The sequence below is a fragment of the Chiloscyllium plagiosum genome, chromosome 14 (genome assembly GCF_004010195.1).
Source record: "Chiloscyllium plagiosum isolate BGI_BamShark_2017 chromosome 14, ASM401019v2, whole genome shotgun sequence".
Taxonomy (NCBI): domain Eukaryota; kingdom Metazoa; phylum Chordata; class Chondrichthyes; order Orectolobiformes; family Hemiscylliidae; genus Chiloscyllium; species Chiloscyllium plagiosum.
The window spans coordinates 12,359,393-12,373,420 of record NC_057723.1 but is presented as its reverse complement, the minus strand read 5'-3'; the positions used below and the strand labels follow the sequence as shown (position 1 = coordinate 12,373,420).

General features: G+C 38.0%; 1 long non-coding RNA gene across 1 annotated transcript; it reads left to right on the top strand.

Moving 5' to 3' along the window:
* The first annotated feature begins 8 nt into the window (after nucleotides 1–8).
* LOC122556494 lies at nucleotides 9–11,939 on the top strand. The gene is made up of 6 exons (XR_006313546.1): nucleotides 9–104; nucleotides 2,999–3,076; nucleotides 6,988–7,044; nucleotides 7,202–7,288; nucleotides 11,579–11,631; nucleotides 11,759–11,939. It is a non-coding gene; the product is annotated as an uncharacterized LOC122556494 (long non-coding RNA).
* The last annotated feature ends 2,089 nt before the right edge of the window (nucleotides 11,940–14,028 follow it).

Sequence of the window (14,028 nt, the reverse complement as noted above, 5' to 3'; positions counted from 1 at the left end):
AACAGGCTCGAAAAGTCAAAGACCAAAACCTGTGCAACGAAAGGAAAATGTAGAAGATACATCACAACCTGTTTCAAAATTTAATGAAGTTCAGCAAATGCAAGGTAACATTTAGACACTAATAATGGAAAGTCTAGCACTGTACTTTATTCACTGTAGCAATTTTACTTTTGTTTTGTATTTTCTAGCTACACCTTAACATAAATTCAAATACAAAAATGTTATGCATTTAGCGGGCCACATCCAAAATTCCTGTGGAGTACACACAGGGTATCTTTTTAATTATTCAAATAACTTCTTATATTTATTGTTAGGTCTTTATAATTATCATAATTAGGGACTCACTAAAGCCTTGTACACAGGATACTATGGACATTAACCCACTTCAAGATTCTAGTTAACAGCTCATCCTAAACAACACCTTGGAGTAAGATAATTGCTGATGGGAATAGTCACTGTGCTCTACATTTAGGAGCACTATGTTTATTTTTTGAGACTAAAAGTGTGAGTGAGAGAATGGGGTCAGGTTAGTAGCAAAGGGACTTCTGTTCTGGATGGGTCATGCTTTCCAAGTGATTACATTCTTCTCAGTTTATTACAAATGCATTGTGGATTAAACACCACATTTCATGGTTCTGCATCCCCTCAACAATCCTTTAGGCTCCAATGTTCAGGTACCATGTTTAAAAGGTGCACTTCACTCTGAGCTTCGGCTCATCATCCCAATCTACTCTGGAATTGTCAAAGACCATGCAAAAAGACCATGTTTCCCTGTGGATGGCAACATGAGGCTATCCCGACTGTCGAAGGCAGCTATGGAGGTTAGCACCCATGGGCAATTCAGGAGAAGCAAGCTCCAATGCTGCAAGAGAGTGAACGATCTGCTGATCTCTTGCAGGGTATTTCATTCTACCGACTTACTGATTCATTCTCCTGTGGGTGTGGGATAGCACTGGAAAGTTGCAACTGCAGAGAACTGTCAATCAGGAAGTTGGGTGCCAGGCATTTTCATCAGATACTTTCGGTGTAATCCATACCTTGTAAATTCATTGCAGCTACAAGTGCAGCATAACCTGTTCCAAAGTTTTACTGCCTCTCACATGCCTGACTATATTCAGACTGAAACATAAAGTGAGCTACAATGTTCAGCACCTCACGCACCACCAACTCACTGAAACAAACACAGAAAATGCTAGAGAAATTCTGTCAGCATCTGGAGATTAAAAAACAGTTACAATTTTGGGTCTGCTATAACTCTTCTTCAACTCACTGACAAAAATAGGACAATTGGACATTTGATAGAGTTTCACTAAAGACTTGCATGGGACAAGGAAACAACCACATAACATGACGTTCTGAGGTTAGTACCCTCTCAAGTTCAAACCCATTTTCCTCTCCTAATTAGGTTTGGTGGTGTCAGCCAGTGGTTATCTTGTTTGGATAGGAATGTTGGCCCAATTAGATTGTGCCCCTAACACTGAAAGCATTTGTACAAAGAAACATCTCAGCTATGAATGAGTGAAGTAAACAAAGAAGGTTGCATTCACTGGAGCTTGGATGATGATGCCTAATAAGACAGTCACACGTAACTCACTATGTATGGAAAGCTGTCCGACTGAATATTTTGTGAGAACATAACAGCAAACCTTTAATACTCTGTTGGGAATCTGAATTTTTGCCTCACAATCTTCTTTTACTAATTTAATGTTATCATCCCTTATAAAGAATACTATCCATCTCCTTTTTCTCTTTTGTTTATCCTTCAAGAATGTATACCATTGTTGGATTTTTCAGTTCCCAATCTCAGTCACCCTGCACCCACCTCTCTATAACAGCAATGAAATCATTTCAATTTATGAATTTGTATCAACCTTTTGCATTCAACCTTTACAGACATTCAGTCAGAGCACTTAATTGAGCTTTTTAACATAATTCTCAATTTATTGCCTACCAATGCTCTATCTTATATTTTTGCTTATAATCACGTACTTCCTTTTACAAGTTCTGATTCCATTGAATTCGAGCTTCCTTTTAGATTCCCACATCCCACCAGTCTAGTTTATATCCTCCCCAAAAGCCTAGCAAATCTCCTAATGAGGATTATTAGTCCTGGTCAAGCTAAGATGCAGACTGAAATAAAATCAGAAAGTGCTGGAGAAACTCAACAGCTCAGGCAGCATCTGTGAAGACAAAAACAGAGTTAATGTATCGAATCCAGTAATCCTTCATACTATATCTACCTAACTGATTAATCAGCAACTCTTAGTATCACTTAGAATCTTCTACAATGAAGTTGAAATTACAAGCACATCAAAATGATACCCTAGATTAAATCCCATCAATACTTAGTTATGGATTTCAATTAATGGTCCATTTAATAAAAAAAAACTATGGATGCTGGAAACCAGAAATAAAATAAGGAAAATACTGGAAAAGCTCAGCAAGTCTGGCAGCATCAGTTAAGAGAGAAACAGTTTTGAATCCACTAATTCTTCTATGGATCCTTCTTTGGATTCTGGTTAAGAGCTGGCTTTGCTGCCTTAACACTGCCTTATCTCTATGTGGTTATTCATTTCCTGGAGGTATAAACCGTCAACCACTAAATTGAGACTGTGGAAACCCTGACGAAGGGCTTAGACCAGAAACGTCGATTCTTCTGCTCCTCGGATGCTGCCTCACCTGCTGTGCTTTTCCAGCACCACAGTCTCGACTCTGATCTGTAGCATCTGCAGTCCTCACTTTCTCCTAGTGAACCACTAAATGCCAACACAACATTTGCCACACATGTTCTTGCATTCTCAAAACCTCTCAAAACAATGAGCGTGAATCATTCAGAACAGCCTGAGGGTTATATTTAGAAAATGTTCTCTTTCCTAAGTTCTAATTCCATTTTGTGGATGACACAAATATATTTCAATATTGTATATAATAAATACAACTATATGAAAAAAAATTCAAGTCAAACTCAAGATTTATTCAGACAAACCTTATTTTGCAGCAGATACCGAGTCACCAGTGCTTGGAACAAGTAGTTTTTCTGAATATGCAACTGTCAATAGGAAGGCAAAAGCAGACAGTAAGTAACTGAATCATATTACGTGCTTCTATTTGAAAAAATAATGTCAGATTTTATTGTATGAAACTTTGCTTTTAGGTTAGTACTTTTTGTTTGAAGTTCTTCAGATCTGCAATGATAAATACTGGGATATTTTCACACAGTTTAGTAATATACGACTTTGTAAAGCTGTTGTAATATTAACACCTTCAAACCCATCACACAAAGTTAGATTCACTAATCTTCGTCATTGCATATATCATATGTTTGCAATAAGAAGGCCTGTTTAAAATTCCTAAGAATATAAATCATATGAAGATACATTCAGACCAGCCATTACTTCCCAGTATGATTGGTTAAGGCAGCAAAGGCTGTAGTGGTACTGTCAGAGTGCTAGCGAATCCATAAACCTCAGATTAATGTTCTAGTGACATGGGCTCAAGTCTCTGCATAGCAAGTGGCAATGTCTGAATTAGTTTTAATAAAGCAAGTCTAGTAGAGATATTGTCACCACTACTTATTATTGTAAAACTCTCGAGGTTTGCTTATGTCCTTCAGCAAAAGAAATCTGCCTTCCTAAACTGGGCTTGCTTACCTGGGACTCTGGATTCCCAGCAATGTGGTTGACACACAACTGCCCTCTGTGCAATTAAGAAAAGGCAATGCTAAATGCTTGTTGAGCAGGTGATGCCATCATTCCATGAATTAATTTTTAAAAATTAGCTGTAGATCTTAACTACTTGCTCAACAGCTCCAAGGAGGGGTGAGATTCTCTCCAGCATAAACTCTTCCAATGATCTCTTCACCTCTCAATACCTTCAGGGATGGAGAGGTTCTATGAAAAAAGGGCAAATAATTGGCAAATGAATTTCAGTGTCAATATGTGTGGTGTTATATTTTATTTATAAAAGATAAGTTATTATTTGGGACAGGTTGGGATAAGGGAGTAAACCCACCTGGGTGAAGCCTAGAAATTCAGCTGGAAGATGGTGTGATCCCAATGATGCTGGTCAGAGATCTAACAAACCTACACCCAAACCCACCTGCTCTTGGCTTTTAAAAAATTGTGCTAACACCCCTTCATATGTCTAATCTATCGAAACCTTTCACAATTTTAAAGACATCCCTTAGGTACCCCCACCCAACCAACATTCCCATTTTAGGATGCAAGTGATGACCTCTAAATTCTGGTGCCATCCTTGAAAAATTCATTTTCACTCTCCTTGGTGCTTACATGTGCTTTTTATAAGTTAACAGACAGAATTGTGCACAATTCCTCAAATGTGATCCAATCAAGAATTGATCGGAATTCAGCATAGCCTTGAATTGTTGGGCTGAAAGTGCCTAATAGATCTGAGCAAAATGAATACAAGAAGACACTTAGGTATAAAGCAAATGTATTAGCTTAATATAATTTAGGTAAATGCAAACTAACGAGTCAATCTATAAGCTCGAACTATTTTAGACATATTCAACAAATGAGTATCACTGCCCTCTGCCCTTTGGGGACTCCTGAATATCGGCTGGTACTTGGACTATACCTGTTTCCACGGCACCAAATCTTAAACTCCAGTCCGATTGTGAAAGTACGTGGCCTCCTCTCACAAACTCCAATTCAATGGGAAGGTCCATGGCCCCAATCACTCAAGCTCCAGTCCGATGGGAAAAGTCCCAATCTAACCAACCACAGTCAGATAGTGAAAGTCCACAGCTTCCTCTCACAACCCTATGTCTGATGGGAAAATTTACTGTCCCACTCTCAAACTTCAGTCTGATGGAAAATCTACACTCCCGCTCTCCAAACCCCAGTGTGATGGGAAATTCCACAGTCTCCCTCTCCAAACCCTAGTCTGATGGAAAAAATCCACAGTCCCGCTCTCACAAATGCCAGTCTGATGGTGAGAGGAAGGGCATGTGCCCGAAACGTCGAATCTTCTGTTCCCTAGATGCTGCCTGACCTGCTGTGCTGTTCCAGCAATAAAGTTTCAGCTTTAATCTCCAGCGTCTGCAGACCTCACTTTCTCCCCTGATATTAATACTATTCTGGTTGTTTACTGTATCACTGTTTGATTGTCCTTTTAGTACTTCTCCAGATACTCCATTGAGCAGAAAATAGGTTGAAAACATTTTCAGGTAACTCCATGTAAAATTCACACAAACTAATAATTCCCACCAAACCTCAAGGTCAGGTACTTGAATTATAGAATCCCAATTGTGTGGATACAGGCCCTTTGGCCCAACAAGTCCACACTGACCCTCTGAAGAGTATCCCACCCAGACCCATACCCCTACCCTATCACTCAACATTTTCCCCTGACTAATTCACCTAACCTATGATTTGGAGATGGCGGTGTTGGACTGGGTGTACAAAAGTTAAAAATCGCACAACATCATGTTATACTCCAACAGGTTTATTTGGAAGCACTAACTTTTGGAGCACTGCTCCTTCATCAGGTGGTTGTGGAGAATAAGATTGTAAGACACAGAATTCATAGCAAAGTTTATAGTGTGATGTAACTGAAAATATACATTGAAAAAAACCTGGATTGTTTGTTAAGTCTCTCATTTTTTAGAATGACCATGTTGGTTTCAGTTCTTTCATATGTAAATCGCAAAACTTTTTTTTGAAAGTTACATTCTCAAATGAACTTTAACAATTGGTGTCGTGTTGGCCCAGACAATGTATCAAAGGTGTGAACTTCCCTGTGAGGCTATATGTGCCACAATAGTCAGACTGATCCTAATCTAAAAAACGGATTTACAGAATCTGTTTGCGACGAGTTTGAGGTATCTGTTTGCGATTTACATATGAAAGAACTGAAATCAACATGGTCACTCTAAAAGATGAGAGACTTAACAAACAATCCAAGTCTTTTTCAATATATAATTTTAGTTACATCACACTGTAAACTTTTGCTATAAATTCTATGTCTTACAATCTTATTCTCCACAACCACCTGATGAAGGAGCAGCACTCCAAAAGCTAGTGCTTCCAAATAAACCTGCTGGACTATAACCTGGTATTGTATGATTTTTAACTTTGTGCACCTAACCTACACATCCCTGCATACCATGGGCAATTTCACATGGCCAATCCACCTGATCAGCACATCTTTGGATTACTAACCCCCAATCAAACAGGATATTTATGCATGAGTATGTTTTTCAAGTACTTTTCTGCCTTATTTCAATTGCTTCTTGTTACATCCAATTAATGCTTCATAATAACGCTTAATGGTTAATGACTTTCCTGAAGAAGGGCTTATGCCTGAAACGTCGATTCTCCTGCTCCTTGGATGCTGCCTGACCTGCTGCGCTTTTCCAGCAACACATTTTTCAGCTTAATGGTTAATGGTTTGACAATATCATAATTGAGCCCAACACTACAAACGATTTTACCTTTCAATTCTCCCCATTTTTAAATAAGTTAATTCTTTGTGTTTATAAGGCCTCATTAATTACATGACTACTGCAGTGAGCTTCATAAGGCTGAAGTTTACAGTCCTTGATGAGCAAATTTGGAAGCAGGTGGATGTGCTTCATGAAATAATATGATTGGAGTAGAGGCTGCTCAGTGCTTTGGTGCCCACCTTTCATTTTTCAAAAAAAAGTTATGAGCTTTTGATTTAATACTGTCTTCAACACTTTTAGCAATACCACCAAATGGTGAGTTTGTGCCCCAAAATAATGTGTTTTTGAAAATTCTAAATTAGTTCTTTAAACAGCTTGTCTCCCATTCTATAATTTAATACAATTTGTTAAACTACCTTCACCAACTTTTAGACTAATTGCAGATGAAACTAACATATTAGCATATTCAATATAAAATGTTACCATGCCGTGGTGACTTTAAGTTAATAACATAGTTTAGGGTATGTTCAGAATCTGCAAATAGAGGTAAAAATTCTTAATTTCTGTCTTATTCTGTGCAGACACAGAAACAGAAGATATTCATTATGCAACAATCAATTTTCAGAGAACTGCACCAGGTAATAAAACTTGCATCATTTTTATCTTGTTTAAGGTGAGGAATATTAAGGTTGGAAAATAAGCCTTATTTAATTATAATGATCTATCGCCACCTGCTGGTGGCATCAAGCAATCCCAGAGTTATGTTCTTTCACTTCTCGGTACTGTGTGTTTCAGATTATGGCTCAGTGGGTGTATCTTCTCTCTGGCAGCTCAAGTACCACGGGAGAGATGTGAGCACAGTAATATAGTATTGCAGCAATGGTATGTTACTATCTTTAAGTGAAGACACTATCCCAAAGTCCTGTATGCTCCCTGATGGTCACGAAAGGTGCTAGAGCACCAATTTGGTGAATATAGAGGAGTTCTCGCTGTTGTCATGGGTATCGCTTATCCTTCAAGCAACATCAAAGCAGATAATAATGATCTGGCCATTATCTGTTTGTTTTTTTTGTCAAATCCTGTTTTACATAAATTGACTCCTGTATTTCTTGCATTGCGACATGTGGAACACTAAAAAAGTATGTCATTATCTTTCTAGTGCAATGTACTAGGGTTGGAAAATGTACAACACAAATGTGATTTCTTCTGTTTGGTCACCAATCTTTGGTCCACTTGCTGTGAAGAGGCATCAAGTGGCCTCCAAGTATAGTTCCACATTAATATTGAATTCAAGAAAGAATTGTGGTATGGGTCGGATCCTAACAGAAACTACATGGATAATGCAGAATTGGAATCAGTACATAATAAAGCATCTCAACAATCAGACTCGGATGACAACCTGAAAGTTATGAACTCCAAGTTTATCATGTTAGATATTTTCTTATCAACCTATTCAGGGACGCTATATAGCCTGAAACCTGAACCTGGGTCTGCCTGCTCAGAGGCTGTGTCACTACAACTACCCCATTGAGCCTTTAATCCTATCGTGCTATGTCAAGAAGTTGAACTGCATAATGTTTAGATGAATGCCAGAAAACCTGTGAATATTGTTTTGTTTCATTATTAACCTTTAGAGAAAGGTGCTATTTTACCACTTCAATCACCTTAACTATGTGATTACCCTTTGATACTCTCTGAAGCATACTTTTGCTCCCATATGTAATTACCTTCTCAGTGGATGGGGAGATGATCACTAAATCTGAGTCCACCATTTGTAGGGTAGCATGGTGGCTCAGTGGTTAGCACTGCTGCCTCATAGGACCAGGGTCCCAGGTTTGGTTCCAGCATCAGGCGACTGTCTGTGTGGAGTTTGCGGGTTTGCTCTGGTTTTCATCCACAGTCCAAAGATGTGCAAGTCAGGTGAATTGGCCATGCTAAATTGCCCATAGTGTTAGGTGCATTAGTCAGAGGGAAATGGGTCTGGGTGGGTTAATCATTTGAGGGCCTGTTTCCACACTGTAGGTAATCTAATCTAATTTCCTGAGGAAACCACATAAATTATCCTAGATTTGTGTTTGGACAATGTAACATCCTTCCAAAGAATAAAGCATGATAAATATAAGCATCATTGCAAACTTAATTCATAGAATCAGTTATATCTTTTCAATTGGAAATATTTCTATCAAGGAGTTTCTGTAATAAACAACAATTTAGTCACAGCATTTTTTGAATGGACTATGGAAGTTGCGATCAATATGGAACAAGAGCAAAAGGAAAGCAGCTGACATTCTTGGATCATATCACACCAAATATTCAACATATGGACAGAAAAAGAAATGTATTTTATCCATCTGAGTACTACACACTTACCTCTGAGTAATGATGTGGTTTTAGCAATAAAGCCATATTAAATTTGCTTTTACATGTCACAAGAACATAGAAGATAACATGAAAATTCTTCTCAAGGCTCATTTTCCTGTTTGTATCTCAGTACCTATAGGCCAAGCATTAACGATGGGATAAGAAGTGATGGCTTGTGGCAAGAGAAGAGGTGAATGGCAATTTTGAGTAGGGCAAACATTACTGCTGTACTTAGGATATTTCTAAGGGATTGCCTAGTGAAGCTATAGGGGTTCAACTCAAAAGTAAGAGGGGAGTGACCACCTTGATGGTACAGTACTATAGATTCCCCATTAATCAGCAAGAAACTAAGGAGCAAATGTGTAGAGAAATTGCATATACATGTAAGAATAATAGGATTGTAATAATAGGGGATTTCAACTTTCCAAACATTGCATGGGACTGCCAAGGTGTTAGGGGCTTGAATGGTGATGAAGTTGTTAAATGCCTTGAAGAAAAATTTCTTTATCAATATGTAGATGTGCCCTTCCCTTGGGAAATAAGGCAGGGGAAGTGACTGAAATGTTAGTCGGAGAGTACTTTGGGACTAGTGATCAATGTTCTAATAGTTTTAAAATGAAATGGAAAATGACAGGCCTTTTATAAAATTAAAGTTCGTAATTGGAGTATGGCAAATTTTGATGGACCTTTCAAAAATTGATTGGGGTAGTCAGTTCACAGGTAAAGGGATGACTGCCAAGTGGGAGACTTTCAATAGTGAGATAACGAGAGTTCAGAGCCATTATGCTCATTTTAGAGTGAAAGGAAAGGCTGTTAAAATTAAGGAACAAAGGATGGTTAGATATTGAGACGATTCAAAAATAAAGAGATGGTTTCTGTTAGGTATAGACAACTGGGATCAAGTCAATCTCTTGAAAAGTATAAGAATTGAATGAATAGGGCAAAAAGGGGATTGCCTTGGAAGATCTGGTTAAGGATAATCCAAAGAGATTTGACAAGTACAACAACAGCAAAAGAGCAACTAGAGAGAGAATAGACGCCACTAAATATCAACAAAGTCATCTATGTGTGGAACCACAGCATGTGGGAGTGATATGAAATGAATATTTTACATCAATGTTTACTGTACAGAATGAAATGGAAGCTAGGAAACTTGGAGAAATAAATATTGATGTCATAAATGGTTCACATTACAGAAGAGCAAGTGCTAGAGATTTTAATGGTCAGTATGGACAGGTTGGACCGTAAGGTCTGTTTCCATGCTGTACATCTCTATGACTATAAAAGTGTATAAATTTTCTGGACCGGATCAAATGTATCCCAGGATGACATGGGAAATTAGGGAAGAAATTGCAGGGCTCCTAACAGCAATATTAGTACCACTTATAGCTACAGGTGAGGTAGTGGAGGATTGAAGGTTAAGATTATGCCTTTCTTCAAGAAAGACTGTAAGGAGAAGTCTGTGAACAATAGATCTGTGAATCTGACATCAGTGGTGGATAAGTTGTTGGCGGGGACTCAGAATTTACATGCATTTGGAGAGTCAAGGACTGATTCGGAACAGTTAGCATAGCTTTGCGCTTGAGAAATCATGTCTTACAAACTTGATCAAGTTTTTTGAGTATGCAACCAAAAAGATTGAGGGCAGAGCTGTAGACATTATTTACAAGGATTATTGTAAAGCTTTTAACAAGGTACCACACAATATTCTAATGAGTGAACATAGATCAAATAGGATTCAGAGAGAGCTTGTCAATTGGATACAAATTGACTTGCTGAGACAGATAGTGCTGGTGAAGGGTTGTTTTTCACACTGGAGACCTATGACCAATGGTGTTCCACAAAGATCAGTGAGAGTATCAGACTTGGGATGTCATGTTGCAGTTGTACAGGAGTTTTGAGAGGCCTCTTTTGGAGTACTCTGTATAGGTCTAGTTGCTCTGCTACAGGAAGGATATTATTAAATTGGAGAGGGCTCAGAAGAGATTTACTAGGATGTTGCTGTGATTGGAGGATATGAATTATACAGATAGACTGGGATTGTTTTCACTGGAGTGTTGGAGGTTGAGGGGTGACCTTATAGAGATTTATAAAATCACAAGAGGCATAGATAAGGTGAATAACAAAGGTGTTTTCCCCAGGCGGGTGAGTTCAAATCTAGGGGATTTATTTTTAAGGTTAGAGGAGAAAGAGTTAAAAGGGACCTGAAGGGCAACATTTTCACACAAAGGGTGGTTCGTATGCGGAATGAACTGCCAGAGGAAGTGTTGAATTCAGGTACAGTTGCAACATTTAAAAGATATTTGGAAAAGGTACAGGAATAGGAAAGGTTTAGAGGAATATGGGCCAAATGCAGGCAAGTGGAACTAATTTCATTTCAGAAACTTGGTCAATGTCGACAATGTACTGCATGACTCTATGATTCTATAACAAGCATCTTCTTATATTGTCCCTAAGTTTCAATGGAAATATGACTGCTTCACTTTCTTCCAATGATTCATCTGAAAAAAAGCACCCACTTCCACCAGTAGTTGAATGAGCCAACAAAGGATCAGGCAATCTTCCAACAACAATGGAAGGAATTAATTTATATTTTTGATATCCCTGTGATGCATTTTCCAAATGCTATTCTTAGTATGGATGTCAGTCATACAGTTCAAACCCCTGAGTTCACTGTCAATCAATGTCATGTTAATCTATTGGTCATATGAGTAAAATGCAAAATATTGAAGAGGTGTGAATTTCATGGTTGCCATCTATTTTTCATCCCAATCTGTCAATGCTGTTATTGTGATGTTTTAATTATTCCAGGGAGCAAAAAGGGAGCAGAGAGAACACAGAGCAACAAAAATCCTTCAGAAGTTGTAAGTACAATAATTCCTGGGAGTCATAATATATCCCAAAATATTTATCATTTGTAAAATTATTGTCAGATGTAAAGGGATGCAAAAAGTAGTCTTTCATTATAAGCAGCCAATTTCTCTCTTTCAGGAATTGGACACTTCAAACGAAGAAGATTCCTTTACTATCTATGCACAAATAGCACATGTGTAAGATCAATAATCTTCAGACATAGCAGGAGGAGTTTGGTCTTATATTTGTAAAATATACCATTTATTTTTGGGAACTGATTTTCTGATTTCTGAGTAGATTAAAGCTTTCTTTCTGTGTACATACTCTGATTTTACACACTTATCATATCATATTTTAAACATTAAAATTGCTCACAACAGAAACCATCCATAATTTTTAAACTTCATCTAGAGTTTAACAGCTCAAGCACATGCCAGGCAGGAAAAAAAGCTTTGTGCAACAATAAATGAAAAAAAGGTGTTTTTCTGCCCACTCAATGAACGTGACAGAATAACAAGAACAAATAACGATGATCCAGTTATGCAATGTATCCTTTAAGTTTTGTCTAATTGGGTCACTGTTGAATATTCATCCTTTAATAGCCACCAACATGAAACAGATCATTCACCTGTTGTTGGCTATGAATGTGAATTTCCACGAATCAAAGTCTTGTCATGTATGTAGTTTGGCATGCTACATGTTATTCTCAGGTATCTCAGTTGATAACTTAATCATTTAAATGTTTTCCATTGGACGTATTCTCATTTGAATGAGCATCAAAGCTTTCAACCACAAGTATTGGTTCTGAAACATTGTGCTGTTTTCTCATGCTACACCAGAGTTAACATAACTCTATCATTGGATAGTTCAATTCTCCAAGTCGACATGAGTTGATAAAATAATGATGCATTATCAACTCCAACATTACGGTAAGAAGTAGCACTGATTTATTCATCCCGAATATCCCATGGAAGTATCTCAGGTGGAAATGGGAGAATCAGGGGATAATCTTACAATGTCAGCTAATTTCCTGAGTGGCATTTGAATTTCCAATAATTAGTTGAAAGGAGGATAAAACAGGATTGTACATTTTGTAACATTTACTGTGTCAGCTCCATAAAATATGACAGAGATCATTAATTATTGTGAAAAAAATAATACTTTCTTCTTTATTTTAAATTGGACTAAGATGGACTAAAATGGCTGTTACAAATCATATGATTTTCAAGTTGGCTGCAGCTTTAGAAACTCCAACAGTATTATTGCAACATGAATAGGCAGCTAAAGAAGCATCCTTATGGAATTTCACACCTTTCACTGTCTGGACATTACAGCCAACAAACACAAGAAAAATAAAACAGTAAAGAATATGTCTCCCAGTAAGAACTGGTACCAAAAAGAGAGATATCAAAGCTCCTAATATCTGCAAAGGTATGTCATTCCCCCAGAACGGGGTCCAACGTTACTTCCTTCATTCTTCAGCTGAGGCAGATTCATCAACTCTGTCTCTATTCTGCAGTGGGGCTAGAATCGCAGGGTACTCCACTTAATGGTATATTACTCCTTTCATTATGAAGACCAGATTCTCAGATTTATCACTTCAGATCCTCCAGTAAATTTTAACTGGACAGTTCCCAAAGAGGATGTCTTTTACGCCCCTTTGCAAAATGTGTTGGAATTTGATAGTACCCATTCTGCAGAAAGTTTGGGCAAGTTATTGAGGTTTCAAAGAAGCTGATCTTATTGAAATACATCAGATTCTGAGGAGATATGAGAGGATTGCTGCCATGTGGGTGTTTCTCCATGTTGGGGAAACTAAAGCTAGGGGGCACAGTTTCAAACAAAGGGCACCCCATTTAAGCTGGAAATGGGGGCCTTTTTCTCACAAAGTATTGTTACTCTCTATCGCAGTGAGCCGTCAAGGCTAACTTATTGAATATATTAGGCTGAGCCAGATAGATGTTTCATCTCACAAGGGAGTTGGGTGTCATGGACCACAGGTACAAAACTAGAGTTAAGGCCACCATCAAATCAGCCATGATTGAACTGAAGGCTTCATGGGCCAACTCTGGCTCCTATTTCTCATGTTCCCCTTTTTTGCCTCTTTTGAGCCAATATTTTTATCTCATCTTGAATACATATGACTCGTTGTTAAAGATATCAAGTGATATGTGGACAGTATGGAAAATGAAAAGGAGATGAATGATCAATAAGGATCTTGTGTAATTACAAAGAAGCATTGATGCCAAATAGAGTCATAGTGTCATAGAGATGTATAGAGTGGAAACAGACCCTTCGGTCCAACCCATCCATGCCGACCAGATATCCCAACCCAATCTAGTTCTACCTGCCAGCACCCAGCCAACATCCCTCCAAACCCTTCCTATTCATATACCCATTCAAATGTC